Raw genomic sequence first — 20,018 nt, 5'->3', positions numbered from 1 at the left:
ATCCATTTCATGCAAAAAATTGAAGAGTTTTTGGGTAAAATAGGAGAAACAAATTTCTCAATTGTGCCCAGTGCAGCCTAGGCCTTGAGACAGTGCGCTGCAGAGTAGGTACCCTTCTGTTTGGGTGCACTGCAACACAGTTTTCGATGTGTTAGGCTGCGCTGATCCCAAGGTGAGGTATATTTTCCCTAGGGACCCCAAAACCCTAAAAAAATTGCTTGAAATTGCAAAAGAATGGACTTAAATGGAAGAGAAAAGGTAGATCTCCTACCTAGTCCTGACGGTGCATAAAATGATCCACAGAATCTCTCGCAATCAGTTGCTGAAGTTCGAGGTAAAAACTGGTTCAGAGCACAAAACTGAATGGTAAATATCAAATGGTGAAAATGACTTGGTAAATTCTTGTTTTATGGTTATTTCATGTTCATTTAAATGAATAAACTATATTTTTTTACCTATTTTTTACCAATGAAACAGGTATGTTTAATCCGTTTGGTGTTTCTTTGAACAAATTTATAGCTGATACAGTGAATTTGACATGCACAATCATGAATTGTACTTTTGACCACAGAGCATACTTTTATCTCTTTTTCGAGCTCTATTAAACATCGAAAAAGGAACCCCCTGGAGTCCTCTTTAAGCTCTTTTCAGACTGTCGAAACATGAAAATATTACCGAGTGCTTGTCCTTTTTAGCTCGTTCACAGATTGGAAATGACATCTACTCAGTATAAGTTTAACTCTTTTCCGAACTGAGATAGATTATTTACGAAAAAGGAATACATTGATCAAACATGGTCAATAGGTTCTCTCTTATATTATTTTATGTTTTTTTGGACTTGAGAGACAAATTTACGAAAAATAACTTGTGGAGTTTTTTTTTGTCCCTTTTCAAACTCTCTAAACATGAAAAGGACCGAGTTCTCATTGTTGTTAAACTTGTTAAAACATCAAACAGCAACAAACTTGTCCATCATGACAAGACTGAGTTTCACCTTTGCTAGCCTCGTTAAAACATCACATAGTGATGGATTCACCCGAAGGGTGGAATTATACTACAAGCATATGTTATCCTCCTCAAAATTGTTAAAAAATAAAGAGGTATTGGTCAGCAATTATTGGGGAAAATGGGAAAAGGGATAAATCACTTTATGATAGCAAGTCACTCTTGAACATGACACTTTCACTTCATCTCCATGACTATTTGGGTTGGGTTATCTGCTTGATGGTTATCATACATATGGTCTATCACACCATCCATCACTTTGGTTTTGGGTCAATGCTACCAATTCATTTAGTGTCACCGACATGTTCAAGAGAAGTCACTCAGTAAACTTCATCCTTTGCAATAATCATAAACCTTCATTTTCATGACCGCCATTCCTAAACCTTGTGTCATCAGTCACATTCCATCTCCAAAACCATTACACGCGTTTCGTGTCGTTGATGGGGGATACATCAAGGCCCTCTTGCGACGAGTCACTTCCTGTTTCATTCATCCGGGTTGCGATTTCAGGAGAGTACTAAATCATTTGTAGAATGGATTTACATGGATGGTCATCCTATCAAGGGTCTATATCAATAGATGACTATCTATGTACATGTAATGAAAATTTTATATGCTGAGTATGAGTGTGCCTTCCCTCAGCAATTCATAAAAAAATTCAAAAATATCATAATTTTATGTATTGTAATCGATGCAGGTCATCGTCCACTTCAGATCCTCCCCATCACATCGTAAAGCATATCACTCGACATTATCATTTTCAACTTCATGCTTTAGGGGGCAACTGTTACAGGTCTATTTGGGCATATCACTCCCGACATTCAAATCAGTACAATTAGGGCTCATCAAACCATAATTCAGTTGTTACATGCCCTAGACAAGTCATCACATTGAATGCTTCCTTCCATGAAAGTTTCCTGGCCTGAAGCCTTGTTGAAATGCCTCCTTGGGACACTAGGGAAGCCTTGGTCAGGGGTAGCTGCGTTGTAGAGCAGCAGGCCCATTCTAGCCTACACTGCAGTGCACTTAGGCCCTCTTTGACCTATGCTGGGCGAGATTGATTGAAATTTGCATAGGATTCTGGCAATATTCCTTGATTCTAGATGATTCTAGAAGGATCCCATCTCTTATCTCCTACTATGAGCTCAAAATTGGATAGGCTAAGGACCCATTTACCTCCTATCCTCTCATCCCTGGCTCCATGGAAACTAACTCCAACTTTGGAAAGCCATTCAATACCCTCATTTATGACAAAACCACATCCATTTCCTATAAATTGAGCACTCATCATAGTGATCAGGGGCTAGAATCTGAAGTTTGTAAGGAAATTTTGTTGGTTTGAGAATTGAGTTCATGTCAAGCAATGTTATGTTGTTGGATTAGTGTGATTTTGATGTGGCGAGGGTTGGACTGAAGCTGGAGGAGTGGCACAGGATCGAACTGTATTGGGTGAAACTCTTCCTTCTACATTAATAAAGAGTTTATTCCTTTTCTCATATTATTGTTCATATCTATGATGATTATGTGTTTCAATATCTTCGATTCCATTGGTTTATAGTAGGTAGATCATGTATGCTTTGATCATTTCTTGTTTTTGTTTCTCTTGACACAGGTACCATGTTGGCTTATTGGGGCCTGACCCAGGTTCCGAGTTAATTAGCCAAGCAAATCCCTGTACTACTGGCCCTTTCAGCAATAGTCCACAGAGCGTGGACTGAGGTCTCACACGAAGTAGTATGGGGGGGTGATGGAACTAGGTTTCTGCACCCTTGAGATGTCTGAGAGGTTGAACTAGTCCAACTGTTAGTCCCTTCGCACAGGTTGCTTTGTGCACTCTCCTAGCCTTCATGCCCTAATACACTTGCCTTCATGCAACCCTAACCAGGGGTTGTGGGGCTTCCATGTTGCTAGAGCAGTGCTCTACGCTATTCCCCTAATTCGCTCCTGAGATCTTACTTATCTTCCTCTAACAGTTAACTATCTTCGCATAAATGGATGTCTTACGTTATATTAATTTATACAACACATTCATATGAGTTCATGCAACAAATAAACAATACACTTGCAATTTATACCCAATCATACATTAAAACAGGAAAAGATACATAGAGATATGGTAAAATTTTCTTTATTAATCCTTCTAACGATTATAGACTCGACTTGCCCTGTGCACTCAGCTGTAGGGGTTCGCGCACTCAGCTGTAGACTACTAGGCCTCTGCACACTCAGCTGCAGAGCCTTGTCCTACTTTACAACCCAAAGACACACTTTACACTTCGACTCAGTCTCTTAAACTCATCATGCTTCCATTCTATTTACTATTATCTCTTTCACTTAGAGCCTCGCTCTATTTATACAATCCCATGGTCTGCGGACCATGGGTAGGTCTATCAAGCTGACATTACATTACAAAAACAAGGGCGAACAACCCTATGACTCTATTATAACTTCGCACTCCGCGCCCATAATTCACAGAGCTTTTACAAAAGGCTTGGTCAAAACTTGGGCTTTAAGCCCCAAAACATGCCTTGGAGGATTCCATGCTCAACAGGCCCCCAACACAGACATCGTGACTCACCCTTGAGTCACTCTATTGGCGCGGAGATATTTGCATGAAGTCCCTGCAACTATGTCCGAAATGCTGCAAGGTTGGCAGTGCACTGAGCGGTTGCCTGCTGGATCTCCTGTACACGTTGTTCCGAGACTGCAGTGTCAGAACTGCTTCCTTACATTTGTGCCTATGTTCCCTACATCTGTGCGAGATTGCCTTCAATTGCTGATGTGATGGTGAAGGCCTCTTCGATCCAAGGCTGAATGCACGCCTTCAGGATTTCTTCTTTGTGTCGTGTCGTGTCCACTTGTTCTTTCAGTGCTTTGTCCTGTTGCATCCGCGCGAGCCTCTGAGTGAGGGCCACCATCTGTGTAGTTCCTTTCACGCTGTCATATTGCTACTGGAGTTCTCGCGCCTCTGTTTCTAAGCGCTGGATGTTGGGGTCCTCCTATAGGTTCATGAGGACCTCAAATGACTCATCCAACATTCTAGTGCAGTCTCTCACTGCACTGTCGATCTCGTCCAGTCCCATTGTAATAGCGTTGGCGCGTTGCTCTCATACTTCTAGAGGGGTGGATGGCTACGCCTTTAACCGCAGCTCTGTGATCTGAAGGTTTAGCTCCAACTGAACCTTTGTCGTTTCCTCCTGCGCCTCGCGCACCCTTGCTCAATCTATCACTTGCATACTTAGGGGTTCAATCAACATTCTGCACAGGTCAAACAAGGATCTGCTCAGGCTACACGGGGTATACAACTGCTCAATTCACAAATGACCAAGTGTTGTTTGCTGGGTAGACCTTTGTAATTTATAGCGCCTTTTGAATTTGAATTCGACCATTGCCCCCAAATCTGGTTCATTAATGCTTCCTTGCTGGCAGATTTTCCCAAATCTTGCCCATAAATCACGTCTTAAATGCCTGCCGCCCAATCCATTTGGTCTCATGTCAAGCATCACATCGTGAATAGTGACTCCAACGGTCACTTTCTAGCCAACACATGCAATAGCGCAGCCCCCCTTGCACGGTCGCGGACCTTGTGACTCTTTGCTTCTATGCATAGCTCCAACATCGCGTAGCTTTCGGGCAGAATAGTTTATAGTCCCATGCCTCCTTTCAACTGCCTGGAGCGCTAAGACTGTACTTCCCTCCGCTAGTCAGGTGGCCACACCACCTACATAGGGTTTCATCCGGTCATCCATCACTTTCCTGGAAAATACCCACCTTTTATTGTTATTGACGGCGTCACGCACTTTATCATCTACAGTGTGCCACCCTGGTTGATTCACTTAGTAATGTGCGGTCCAAGCCAAGGCATCAGACTGATAAATTCACGGCGATAGTACTCACACTTGTCAGCGTGATTGTGTGCACCCTATCTTATCACCCGAGTCTTCTTATCGAGAAAATATTCCTTTATCTCGTCCTTTAGATTTTTGACTTCTACTTCTAACAAAGTGCTTTTCTTCCTTAATCGCACCCTTTCTTTCTCAAGTTCTTGGAGCCTAAAATTGCCCTGTTGGATTTCTTCTTCCAAGGTTTTGCGAACTGTCGTATCTACCGGTGCTGCCATGCGCAAACTTGAAATTTCATGCTCTATGGGAATTATAGCATTCATTTCATACTCCAGCCTTGGAGGTACCTGCACCGTCAGGTTCTTGCATGCGGTCCTATAAGCCCATAGAACCACTGGTACGCATAGGTCCTAGTCAATCTGCTTCGCCTTGTGGACCTTGTTCAACAATTCGCACACTTTGTTAAAGGATTCAACGTGGATAACCTTCTACGCACTTGGTCCTTCCATACTTCATGGTTCCAACTGGAGGGGTTGTTTGTGCCATTTCCTTGCCCGCACCTGCTTGCTAACCATGTCTCCTAACGCAAAGACTGTGTGCATCCGCGTAGGTTTAGCACCATATGCCTGCACCTAGCTGGATAGGTGGATGCGCGGACCATTTCATCTGGCAGTCTTGTCTGTTAATCACATCTGAGGCTTCTCAAATCACATGCACATTGATAGAGTCGGTCTTGTCAGTCCTCCGTCAGAGATCAAAACTCTTTCTGCATTTCATTTTTAGGTGTCTTGCTCCATTCGCTCAACTGCATTCCGCTAGGGGGCATGCCAAAATTTGATGGAAGGGTCTTGTTAGTCATTACCCCTCATGCTTTGTACCTGCTGGCTCAGCCCTGTTCGTTAAAGGTCATTAAATGACAGTCAATATTTGGTATTTTAATGGGCAAAAGATCATATCAGTCATAGGTCTAGGGTTTCATAAGTCATGTTTTCAGAGTACCCAAACACGCCAGCAGGCCAAAGGGAGGTTCAACAAGTTTCATCTCCAGATTTTCATCATCCATAATGCTAAAGGGTGATTCCTCTTCAAAATTACGTTTTGAAGAGGAAATCGTCAAATTAATGTTTATGATGAATATGTAAAGTTCTCCAACATGAAGCACTTGAAAAGATGGTTCTGGTCATCCTTTTCCAAATGCCATGATAGCTACTCCTACAAAAAATTGCCAAAATTTTCATCATTTTAGTCAAAAATCCAAAAAGAGAATGTAAAATACAGAGTTGTATTAAGTTATGGAAAAAGTGCCAAAATGAAACATTGCAAAGTGGGTTTTGAAGAAACAAAAATCAAAACCATGACTCCATTGCCTTTATATAGATTTTCTCATGAGAAACAAAGTCATTTTACATGCCAAGGTCGGAGAGAAAGCATTTCAAAGGAATTTGGTGAGCCAGCGCGCGTTTTGGGTGAGGTTGAAGGTGTCTTGACAGGCGCGGCGCATACAGTAGGTGGCGCAGTGCACTGGGCCAGCGCGGCGCATTGGGCGCATTCCTCCAGTGCTAATTCTAATAGGCGTGGAGCATAGAAAGGACGATGTGGCGCATACAGTATAACACACAAAAAACGCCCGAAATTCCTCCAAATCACCATTGAATTGTTTGGACGCGCCAGGTAGGGTCGACATCTCTGTGGTTCATACATTTTGTGTGTTGTGTGATGGCGGTTTATGGTTCCAAATATTGAAACAAAATTTCCAAACCCTACCTCTAAAAATCATTATGTCAATTGATATTAAGGGTTGCAAATTCATCATTGTGTTACCAAGTTTCCCCTTCCATCCCATCTGTCCCTTTGTCCTCCATTCCCTTTTTCCTTATACCATATCCCTTTGAATGTCATTGCTCCCCATCCCCTAAATTGACTAAACCCTTATCCCCATTCCCTTTCACCCATTGCCCAATATAAAACCCCAAACCCTACCTTATGCCAAGTTCCCAAACCCTCCTACACTGCCCTAAATAAAATCTACCCTAATACTCCTAATCCCTTCATATTTTCCCTCCCTAACAGTCCCTTGTTACATTGCTCCCTTGGTGACAGATTTCAACATATCACAACAGCAGTCCAACACAGTCTTGCGACCAGCATTCATTTCTCCAAGCAGTTTTCACAGCATCAATTATGTCATCTGATTATTCATCCGACTATGAGGTGGAAACTCATAGTGACTCACCCACGGAAGAACGTGCACCCGGAGGCCTCACAAAAGTGGCAGACATGTTAGAGAAGAACCGACTACCCTCACAGAATTGCAGGCCTGCCCTTTTGCCGTCTCTTGTTTTTGGTTTCAGTCATGCTATGAGTTTTTTGAAAAGGTTGCAAATATTCAATTCCACCATGAGTTGGCTCGCCTATTTGTTCTACATTTACAGGGTGCTCAAGTTACTTTGGAAGGGGTTACTTTCACACTTACACCGGACTCAATCTCATTAGCTATCAGCATGCCTAATATTGGAGAGCCATGGATTAAGAGACAAAAAGTTGACCGACAACATTATGAGCCATATGTTAAACCTGCTTTCTTGAGGCAGCTTAAGAGGGTATTTCCCTTCCGATATCTTAAAGATGAATATGCCCCTCTAATGAAGTTAATTATGAAGTATTTTAGTTGTGAAGGTTGTTTCTCCCGGTTATATGCTTATCACATCAGGTTGCTCATGCATTTCACCTGGGTACGCATGATGAACATCCCATATTTCATATGCCAAAACATAGAGAGGATGACAGCCCTTGTGCAACACAAGACCCCTGAGCAGCAGTTCAACAGAATTTGTCACTTTGCTCTCATCAAGATTTTGGTGGTGCATCAGCTTGATTTATAGGGTATCACTTGGGATGATTTCATCTCTCGTGACTTCTTCCGAGCTTCACAGGGACCTTCAGAGACTAGATTTGAGACAGGGGAACCTTCTCATCAGTATGAGCACCATGAGACCGCCAGTGTGCCGGTATTCGTCACATATCAGAGGGGCGCTAGACATTTGTTTGCAGCAGCAAAGCGAGTGTTATCTCCACCCGGGGTGGAAGGGGCCTCACTTCCGACATCAGCACTATAGGTACGGGACAGAGGTAAGGAGCCAATGCATGATGAGGGTCCATCAGGTGAACGAGAGACCGACTTCATTCTCCTTCATGATGATGATACAGATACGGATCCGCAAAGTGCACAGCTTAAAGAGATCATCCAGGAGCAGCAAACAGAGATTCAAGCCTTGTCCCTTGACTTGGAAAGAGCCAAATGGAATATGAAATATCTGGAGCAGAGGAACAAACAACTTGAGGATCGGCAAGCTGAGATAGAGTTGCAACTGATCAAGGAAAACCGGCAACACATCATGGCAACACAAGGTAGAAATTTGGAGCAAAGAGATGAGGACCGGGAGTATGTTTTAGAGAAAGTGAATGTTCACTTGGAGCAGTTGTTGGCAAAGGCTAATAGGGAAAAAGCAATGCTGAGGCACATGACTCACCATTACATGGCCCGAAACATGAGCTCCAAAGCAAGAATCAGGAGCCTAAAGGCGAAATTGAGGAAGGTGACAAAAAGACAAAAGAGGCAAAAAGAGCAAGATTGGCTCCGAATCTTGGCTGAGGCTTCATTGGTACAGCATGACATGTGATAGAGAAGGTACAGCCCAAATTTCAAGAAATTTGGAGCACATTTTTGCATTTTGAAATTTTGTGCACAAAAAACAGGTTTTTTCTCCCTATGCGCCGCGCCACCTGGCGCGCGCTTTCGCTAGGGAGCTCTAAATGACAAAAAGTTTATATTTTTGGATTTTCCATGGAAAATTACGACTTCTGGTGCATGGCCAAGAAGTTTGGGCCAATTTTGAGTCCTCAAGAGGTCAAAAACACCCAAAAAATGACCTCTCTGCCCCTATTTTGACACACAGGAAGCAGTCTTGGGAGATTGCAATTTTGGAGGGGCAAATGGCATCCAAATTCAGAAATTCCACTTGGGTTGGAAAGTAGATAGGTAGGGCTTTCCAACAAGCACACTTGGGCTCAATTTGGACTTCAGGAAGTGCCTCAAAACCCGCTCCAAAGTGGCACGACGCATACATCTTTTGGCGCGGCGCACAGAGACCCAAAGGCCAAAATCACTTCCGCTCCGCGAGAATTCGATTTGCAATTTTCTCCAAGTGAGCCCGTTCATTAAAAATACATTTTTCCCAGCATCAAAGGCAAAGTTTAAAAAACATTTTCATTAAAGGTTGGCTTCTATCCAAGTGGCAAAAGGAAGGCGAGCAGTCACCCAAAAAATCTACGCTACAGTTTTGTTTTTTTTTGTAACGCTGCACCTGTCACTAATGGTTGGCTTTTCATTTCCAGTTTGTAATGATTTAAAAAACTCCCCAACTTTGGGTCGATCCATTTCCTGATGGAAGAGTCTATTTATTGTATGAAAAACCATTTGTAAAGGGTTGGTGGGAATTTCTGGGAAACGGTGGGAGAGAAACTCAGTTACTCACTGTACATTTTGACAGAGAATTAATGAAAGGTTGCAGCTCTGGTTCATGAGATTCATGTGGCGTGAGTTTAGCAAATGTATTTTCTTTCTGTTTCATATGTATTTCGTTATGTTTCACAGTTCATTCATATTCATTTCCAGTGAAAGCTTCTAAGTAAGAAAAGGTAGAATTCAGTTTACTGCTCTGCCTTGGGAAAGTTTTCACGTTCTATGTTTTCTTCTGTTGAAAAGGATTCATGTATTTATGCCCTTTTCACCCTCTTAAACAATCTCTCCACTTCATATTATTTCAAATCTAATTGCTAGACTTTCCGCCTGTCTTGCCTCACGAAATAATATGCGTCTTTGAGTTAAATTCTCTGCTCATGCTGTTCCTTGGTCCCATACATCCCAAAAAACTCAGTCATTCATCAAAATACCTCTTTCATATTTATTTACCTAGCCTAAAATCCGTATCCATTTTAAGTCATTCTCAGACCCTACTCGTTTAATTTTCACTGAGCGTGACCCGGAGAGAGCCCTCTCCTGTTCTGGTAGGGCTAGCTACCAGACTGAGCGTGGTTTGTGGTTACCCTGAATTTTGCCTTCTTTCAGCCTAAGGCAGATTTAGGCTCTAACATAGTGGCGACTCCGCTGGGGAGAAATTCTTTGTTTGTTAGTCTTCTTCGTTGCGTAAACGACAGGCTTAACCTACAAACACCCCATACTTCTAATAATTCTAAGCTTTCGGATGATAAGTTTAGGATTTGATAGGCTGAGTAAGTTGTTCATGTCCTTTTGATTTTTTGAAAATAGCACGCTGGCTTCAAGAAGATATACTAGAGCTAATCCAGATCCAGATCCTCCTCATATCTACGAAAACCCCAATTTGATTCCAAGACTTCTTCGTCAAGAGAGCTCTATAACTCTCGTGTTCAAATCCCATTCATGTCCTGACATTTTTGAGTATCTTGAAGAGCTTGATTTTGATGAGCGGTTTGAAATATCGTTGTTCGAGACCAAATCCGAAAGGGTTGTTGACTCTACTGTCCCCAATCCACAGTTTCTTGTAGACCTAGAAACTGAAAGGGCTAACCGGTCAATTGATAATTATATTGCGACATAGCTTCAAACTCCAATTGTTAATTCTCTACAAACTGCACACACTCCTCCAACACCTCCAAGACCAAACCCACCAAGAGTGATGGCTGCCCGTTTTGCACCTCTTGTGCTGCCTCAAGTTTTAGATGATATGCCTGCAGATTATCAAAGAAAAATTCCTTTGTTTGATGGCACTCCTGACGGCATTACTGCTCAGCACCATGTGGACAGAATGGCAGATTTCTGTGACCTTCATGAGATTGATGTAGAGAATGTGACAATGAGACTCTTTGTACAGACATTTGCCAGTGAAGTTAGGAAATGGTTCAGAGGTTTTCCGGTTGCATGTATCGTTACCTTGGCCGAAATGCAAAGACAATTTTTAGACCGCTGGGAAGTGAAAAATAATCCTCTTCAAATTCTGGCTGAATATGAACAAATCAAATGAAACACTGGTGAGTTGGTCCAAGACTACTACATTAGATTCAATTCTATTTATAATGAAATTCCCGATCATCTAAGGCCACCTGTGGGACTAGCCATGATGAAGTTTCTGGATGGTTTTGATGCTGACATGGCTTATCAACTGAGAGAGAGAGAGTTGGCCACAATGGAAGACATGCAGAAGATCGCGGTCAGCATTGAAGCGAATCTGCTGACCAAGAGGGCTAGAGAAAAAGCAGAAAAGAAGGTCACAGTAAAAGAAGAGTCTTCCTCGATGGATCAATTACTCAGGAAGGTAGAGCAGATGCTTGAAAGGGTGAAACTCGACAAACCTGAGCCACAAGTTAGAAACCCTAACTTTCGTGGCCAGCAGCAGCCACAATATAGAATAAGGCAGAGAGATCAGCGAGCCCAAGATCAAATAGCACAGCAGGCAGTACAGCCACCTCTTCAGCAAAATTTTGTGCATGGACCGGAGTCTGATGAGGAAGGGAAGATAATAGGGGAAGAGAACCACTTCTTTACTCCTGATGATTTGCCTATTTACATTACTGAAGAGGAGGAGTATGTGGAAAGTTCAGCTGCACACAAAGACATAGATTTCATTTTAACAAGTGACACAGTTTTGGAAGAAGAATTAGATGAGTATCAAAGAGGCTATATGAATGCTCTGTCCGCTCAGTAGTGGAAATATTCACTTAGAAACAAAAATGTGTCGGTTAACCCAATTCAGAAGAGGAAGGAAGTTTCAGCATCAAAGAATGATTTATCAGTTGCACAAAAGAAAGGCAAAGAGGCACTTGATCCTAACAGTAGCAAATCACCATCAGCAGAGAAACCAAATCAGCAAATTATATCGAGAGAAAAGGAAAAGAAAGAAATCCCAGTCAAAGAGGTAGAAAGGACCTCCGCTTTTAGTTTAGAGAATGAAATTTCTAAATTGAAGGTATCCATTCCCTTGACTGAAATAATGAAGAACAACAGTTATAGAGGGCAGGTTTTTAAAATTTTGAATTGTGATCCAATGTCTGATATGGTGAATGTCGAAGATGATCAACCCGAAATGATTTTTGGGCCAGCTTTGAATGGTGAGTCTCCATATAGTGATGTGCCACCTTTTTATATCAGTTTAAGATTGCATGATTTTGTGTTACATAATGCCATCTTCAATTCCGGAGCTTCTCACAATCTCATGCCCAAGGCTATCATGGATAAGCTGGGTTTGGACATCACTCAGAAATACCATGATCTCTATTCATTTGATTCCAGCAGAGTAATATGTATCGGGCTCATCAAAGATTTGGTTGTAAGTCTGGATCAAATCCCAATGAAGAATGTTTTGATGGATATTGTTGTAGCGGATATTCCTCCCAGGTTTGGCATGCTTCTTTCCAAGTCTTGGGCAGCAAAATTGAAAGGGACACTACAACTAGATTTCTCCTATGCAACGATTCCTGTGTTTGGCCAAATGAGGAAACTGTATCGAGAACAAAAAATGAAATACATGATTACAAGCAAGGAGAAACCCATTAATCATCCAATTAATTATGTACATACAGATCTAGAGTCTTTTGTTTTGTATTCAGATAGTTTTAATGATGTTGATAGTCAGTTAGTAGAAGCATAAAGTATTCCAGAAATAGTAGAAAATTTCAGAGAAGTTTTGAAGAAAGAAGGACGAGAACAGCAAAACACCATTGAGAGATCAGCTGAAGGTAACGGATAGCAAACAGGAAAAACAGAGCCAGCAAAATTTCAGCACTTGGAAGAAGAAGAAGAAGGTTTGTGGACCATGGATTTCGACGGTGCAGTGGGAAATGATGGTGCTGGAATTGGTATTTGGGTACGCAGTCCTTTCTCCGCCCCGAACAAGGTGCCTAGTAATGTGCGGGTATGCTCCTACAAATTAGCTTTTGATTGTTCGAACAATGAGGCTGAGTATGAAGCTCTGATTGTTGGCCTAAAGATTCTAAGAAAGCTGAATGCTAAGAGGATTGCAGTATATGGCGACTCTGAATTGGTGATTAAGCAGGTCAGAGGCGAATATCAAGCAAAGCATCCTCGGATGCGGGCTTACCAGAATGCAGTCCTAGACATCCTAAAATTATTTTCAGAATATACCTTGACATGTGTGCCTCGTGTTCAAAACAGCATTGTTGATGCTCTTGCTAAGGCAGCCAGTAGTTTGAAGATTCCAATGAACTCCAGTAATAAATTCGAAATCCATGTCAAGCATCGTCTGACTGTCCCCGACAATTAGAGATATTGGCAAGTTTTCCAAGATGATGAGGAGATTGATGATTTTCTGCAAAACAAAGGTAAGTTCAAAGAGACCTCAATTGATGTAGAAAATGATGATGGTAAAGATGAGGTGCAGATCAATCAAATGGACGTGTTGTAGCTAAAGGATAACATTATTCCTAAAGGCTTGATACCTTTAGAAGAACTCTTTGATCAAGATGACGTAGCCCGCAAACCAACATTGCAGCCAACAGAGAAGGGTGTTGAAGAGGTCAATATCAGAATAGCTGCTAATCCTAAAATGGTAAAACTGTCTAAAGCATTGCCACAAAAGATGAAAGCCAAATATATCAGTTTGTTGTCTTCATTTGCTGATGTGTTTGCTTGGGACTATTCTGACTTGAAGACATACGATACCAATATAATTCAGCATACTATACCCATTAAGCCTAATCAGAAACCTTTCAGACAGAAGTTGAGAAGGCTAAATCCAAAACTATTGCCATCAATTGAAAAGGAGATAAACAGGTTGTACAAATTAGGAATCATCGTTCCCATTAGATTTTCGAACTGGATCTCTAATTTGGTGCCCGTACGGAAGAAGACAGGTGAGATTCGCTTGTGCATTGATTTTAGGAATCTCAATAAAGTTTCATTGAAAGATAATTATCCACTGCCCAAATTGGATCATATACTTCAGCGAGTAGTTGGAGCATCTCGTATGTCACTACTTGATGGTTATTCTGGATATAACCAAATTTTTGTCCATGAAGATGACCGAGACAAGACAGCATTCACCACTCCGTGGGGAACTTTCCATTACGCTAAAATGCCTTTTGGTTTGAAGAATGCAAGTGCCACCTTTCAGCGGGCAATGGACTTGGATTTTGCAAATGAGAAGGATGTCTTTTTGGTTGTATACCTTGATGATCTGACGATGTTTTCCAAATCTGACGAAGAACACATGTATCATCTGAAAACTGTCTTTCAAAAGTGTAGAAAATATGGTCTATCGCTGAATCCGAAAAAAGAGCTTGTTTGGCATGGACGAGGGAAAACTACTTGGGCACATTATCTCAAAAGATGGCATTCGTATTGATCCAGCACGTGTACAAGTGATTCAGCAAATCGATCTGCCCCGGAATAAGAAGGAGATTCAATCTTTCAATGGTAAAATGAATTTTTTACGCCGCTTTGTACCTAATCTTGCTGAACACCTAAGAGAGATTACAAACATTCTTAAGAAGGACAGCCAAGTGAAGTGGATGGAAGAGGCTATAAAATCTTTCAATTTAGTCAAATTGGCTCTTTCTTCAGCTCCAGTTTTAATCAGCCCGGAATACACTCAGGATTTTATATTGTTTTCATTCGCTTCAGAGCATACTATGGCAGCGGTGTTGATGCAGAAAAGAGATGATCAAGAAACACCAATTGCTTTCTTCAGCCGAACTATAAGAGATGCGGCCTTAAAGTACAACATCATTGAGAAGCAAGCCCTCGCACTTGTGAAAGCATTGAAAGATTTTTGGGTATACATTCTGCATTCTCATATTTTGGCTTATGTTCCTAACGCTGCTGTCAAAGATGTTTTAGTGCAGACAGATCCAGAAGGAAGATGAGGCAAGTGGATTGCAGCTTTGTTGGAGTATGATGTGGAAATAAAGCCCACAAAGCTTGTTAAAGGACAGGGATTGGCAAAGTTAATGGCCGAATCAAACTTGCACGCTTTAGACATAAATTTGATCGATGCTATGTCCGATGAGAATGAGGAAGGTTCGTCAATTTAGGTATCTGAAATGTTTGCTCTTTCTCCGTGGTATTCAGATATCATATATGTGCTTCAAAATTTGTCACCACCACCCGGCATGACTAGAAACAAAGCTAGAACTCTCAAATTAAAGGCTGCCAAGTTTTGCATTCTAAATTCTGCACTTTATTGGAAAGATCCCGGTGGCGTTCTTTTGAATTGTTTGGTGGAAGAAGAAGCAAAGAAAGTCATGGGGAATTTCCACGAAGGAGATTGTGGGGGTCACCTTTTTTGGAAAACAACAGCAAATAAATTTCTGAGAGTGGGATACTATTGGCCGACATTGTTTGCTGATGTATATAAGGTTGTCAAGAGCTGTCATAAATGCCAGATTTTTGAAGGAAGGCAGAAATTACAGCCTTTGCCGGTTAAGCCCATTGAGGTGAGCGCCCCTTTTCAGCAATGGGGGTTGGATTTCATTGGTGAAATTCATCCCGCTTCTTCCGGTCAACATCAGTGGATTCTCACGGCAACAGATTACTTCACGAAATGGATCGAACCAATTCCCACCAGACAAGCTATAAATGCGGTAATTATTTCATTCCTTGAAAATAATATCTTGTCTCGCTTTGGTTGCCCGAATAAGCTAATCACTGATAACGCAATAGCTTTCAAATAAAAAAGGATGGTAGAATTTTGTCATAAATACCACATCATTTTGGGTCACTCAACTGCCTATCATCCACAAGGCAATGGATTGGTGGAGTCTTCTAACAAATCTTTAGTCAACATCATTAAGAAGCTGCTAGAAATCAACAAGAAGAGCTGGCATAAGAAGTTGGTCAATGCACTTTGGGCAGATCGGGTCAGTCAGAAGAAATCCATTGGTATGTCCCCCTTTGAGCTTGTGTACGGAGTTGACACATTGTTTCCTACCTCTCTCGCAGCCCCGGTAGTCAAACTTCTTCAGGAAGCCGGCAGTGAAGACGATCCTATGCAGAGAAGATTGAATCAAATGATCCATTTGCAGCAGACAAGAGAAGACGTTTTCCAAAACACATCCAAGTTGCATGAGAATATTAAGAAAATTTATGACAGAAAAGCAAAGGTAGACAAATTTCAGTTGGATGATGTGGTGCTGAAGTGGGATGCAAGGAATGAGGAAAAGGGTAAGCACGGTAAATTCGAGAATCTCTGGAAAGGTCCCTTCAAGATTGCAGCATATCGGGGGCAGAATGCCTTTCTTTTGAAGGAAATGAATGGGGAAGAATGCCCAGGAGGGCCGATCAATGGTCAGCTGCTCAAGTGGTACCATTTCTGAAAAGTTTTCTGCTGTTTCCATTGTCATTGTAAATACCATTTTATTTCAGTTTTGGTTTGAGTTTGTCTAGTCAGTCTTTGAGTCATTTTAAGTTCAAATTTGAGTTAGTTTGAGTCAAGTTCCATGTTAATAAATGGGTCAAGAGTTTCGTGTCGTTTGTCGAAATAATGACTCCATAGCCCAATGGACGAAGGCACTGTCTAACTCCTCCAGAGATCTGCTGTTCTTGGCACCTCTGAGGAGCTACCATCCCCCATTGGAGCCAATGTTAGAGTCGGTCTTGTCAGTCCTCCGTCAGAGATCAAAACTCTTTCTGCATTTCATTTTTAGGTGTCTCGCTCCATTCGCTCAACTGCATTCCGCTAGGGGGCATGCCAAAATCTGACAGAAGGGTCTTGTCAGTCATTACCCCTCATGCTTTGTACCTGCTAGCTCAGCCCTGTTCGTCAAAGTTCATTAAATGACAGTCAATATTTGGTATTTTAATGGGCAAAAAATCATATCATTCATAGGTCTAGGGTTTCATAAGTCATGTTTTCAGAGTACCCAAACACGCCAGCAGGCCAAAGGGAGGTTCAACAAGTTTCATCTCCAGATTTTCATCATCCATAATGCTCAAGGGTGATTCCTCTTCAAAACTCTGTTTTGAAGAGGAAATCATCAAATTAATGTTTATGATAAATATGTAAAGTTTTCCAACATGAAGCACTTGAAAAGCTGGTTTTGGTCATCCTTTGCCAAATGCCATGACAGCTACTCCTGCAAAAAATTGCCAAAAATTTCATCATTTTAGTCAAAAATCCAAAAAGAGAATGTAAAATACAGAGTTGTATTAAGTTGTGGAAAAAGTGCCAAAATGAAACATTGCAAAGTGGGTTTTGAAGAAACAAAAATCAAAACCATGACTCCATTGCCTTTATATAGATTTTCTCATGAGAAACAAAGTCATTTTACATGCCAAGGTCGGAGAGAAAGCATTTCAAAGGAATTTGGTGAGCCAGCACGTGTTTTGGGTGAGGTTGAAGGTGTCTTGACAGGCGCGGCGCATACAGTAGGTGGCGCGGCACACTAGGCCAGCGCGGCACATTGGGTGCGTTCCTCCAGTGCTAATTCTAACAGGCGCGGTGCACCGGTAGCGCGTGATGCATAGAAAGGACGGTGCGGCGCATACAGTATAACACACAAAAAATGCCCGAAATTCCTCCAAATCACCATTGAATTGTTTGGGCATGCTAGGTAGGGTCGACATCTCTGTGGTTCATACATTTTGTGTGTTGTGTGATGGCGATTTATGGTTCCAAATATTGAAATATAATTTCCAAACCCTACCTCTAAAAATCATTATTGTTATAGACATTTTTGGGCACTACAACCCCAAGCATAAAATGTCCATAAACCAAGGGCTCCTAAGTCCCTAAAAGTGTTGTTCTAACCCCTAAAGGAGCAAGGTCAACTGATTACAGCTTCTCCCAGAAGTTCTCCATGAAAAACTGCTCAGAACTAGTCAAAATAGGATCATTTCAGCTGCTCCATAGGCAAAGTATGTTGCATCTCACCTAAACACACTGTGTAGGTGCATTGCATTTCAAAAAGACCTTCTATGGGGTGCGATGGGAGAGAAGTGACAAATGGCAGTGTCATTCCACGAGGTGGAGAGGCATGGAAACTTCCAGAAACTTCTCCTATGACACTTGCCTCTCTGAATTCGACCAAGGATGAGTAAGAGATCATCAATCTCCAAGTGGAAGCAAGAACTATCAGAGGGAAGACACTAATCAAATCACAAGCTGACTCATCTCCCTTACAGATATCTATATATGGATCCCTCATCCCAGAGATCCAGAGGCTGGAATTTTGCATATTGTAAGGAATTGTTGTTGGTTTCTTGAGACAACATCAGATTGTTGGGTGATCTAAGCTTTGTATGAGGTGAAGAGGGGCTTCCTTGCTGAGAGGATGATGCTGGGTCAGAACAACTGGTTGTAACTCCCCTTGGCTCTTTCTTGTTTATCAATAAAAGCTATTCAAGTTTTCCTCCATACGCTTGTGTCATTTATGTTTACTGCATTTGTATGGTCAATTTACATCTGATCCTAGATTTTTTATGATTATAGATCCATGTTCTTGTATAGTGCTATGCTACTGTGATCTTACAGGTACTCTGTGAAGTTGGGCGTGCAAGGGAACAAGTAGCGAAAGACTATCAAGAGAGAGAGGAATTGAACCAGGAGATTAGCGCAAGACAGAGGTTGGTCTTCTTTGTTCTTCTCTCATCTATACTTCATAAAGGAAAAACAAAAGTAGCTTTACTTTGTTTGTTTCTAAGGTAGCTATCACACCTTAGTGGGATAAGCAGTTTTGTGTAGAAACTTTTCCCTGTAACAAAATGGCGACTCCGCTGGGGACGAATTAGTTTGTTTGTTTATCTTCCTTGTTGTCTATTTTATAAACTTACAGACGGAGCCTGAAGTTGAGCCAGGTAGCTTTTGAACTGCATTTGCTATGCAAATGCAAAGTAGATAAATGTCGCTTCAGTCAATCTCTGGGATTTGTTTATAAATTAAACAACTGATTTACAAACTCTCTGATTGCCCTTGTGATAGCTCTTAGATCCTCCTTAGATCTACCCCTGATTGTTGCATTACTGATTACCATTTGCTCGGCTGAAACCCATGAACTGAACTGCAAACTGTGACCCGGAACCCAAGCAAAGTCTCGTCTCTGGCCCAGCGCAGGTACTGTTCTGTGAATCTGAAATTCAGCGCACTTCCCGGGTGTAGTAGGTGCATTGCATTTCAAATTCCCTGTGTTACAAGTGCGCTGATCAGACTAGGCATTGTTCAGTTTTGGTTTCTGTGATTCATTCTTTCCAGTTCTATTTATGAATTTTGCTGCCTGTGATCAGTATATCTCTGTTTGAAACCCCTTTTCCTTATTGTTATTCCGCCTCCTTTGTACAAAAGAACTGTAAATGTTTTTGTGTGTTTGTTGAGTCATTTTCAGTTCTCCTTTGCAAAAATTAACGTAATCGTACTGTCGTCCTTTGATTTGAAAGTGTCGCAAGTGTCGTTTTCAATCATAGGAAAGAGTTTGATTGTTGTTGATAGTCGGTTATCCTGTTACTATTTTATTTGGTCTGAATTTGTAGTTTTTCTAGTGTCAAAAACAAGTATTCATTTCCAAATCGTAAAATGTTGTGATTGTCTCCATTTTTTATTTCGAAAAGAAACTTGTTGATAATTGTCGCTTGAAAAGTAATTCAGATTTGTGCATTAGCTTTCTTTTTCCATTTACATACTAAGAAAGCCGAAAACAAATACATGCATGTGCATTTGCATTTAGACTGTCTGATTGGTTTGATTTAGGAAAGTGCATTTAGAGTGTGCTCTTTGCTCTTTGTGAAAGAATTCTGTCTTTATTTCCTTAGTAGCTAGGATTTTCATTGCACAAAGAAGATAAAAGGCTGTTTATCATCTTAGATTGCATTCTAGGAATTACACATCTACATCTCGCGGTGAACCTGAAAGGCAAACTTCATAAACAAGATCAACTATAAAATAAATTCAATGAATCTAACAACGCTTTGGAACCTAACGCACAACATCTAGAAGTCTTGGCTAGAGATGTATTCCGGCGTCGTAAAGCCTGGTAACTGTTGTTCTCACTGATGGTTGGGTGATTCCTCCACTTTGAGACGATAAGTGCCAGTACGGACTTGTGCTCCCACGTACCGTCGAGTATATTTTGGGAGACCACAATAGGCTTAATCCTTTATCCATAGGAAGCCGTGTCTGCCGCCCTATC

The sequence above is a fragment of the Pinus tabuliformis genome, chromosome 4_1, assembly GCF_031772625.1.
Source record: "Pinus tabuliformis cultivar Carrire ecotype Pingquan chromosome 4_1, CPIR1, whole genome shotgun sequence".
NCBI classification, from domain to species: domain Eukaryota; kingdom Viridiplantae; phylum Streptophyta; class Pinopsida; order Pinales; family Pinaceae; genus Pinus; species Pinus tabuliformis.
The sequence above is the reverse complement of the archived record's forward strand: the minus strand, read 5'-3'. Positions refer to the sequence as shown.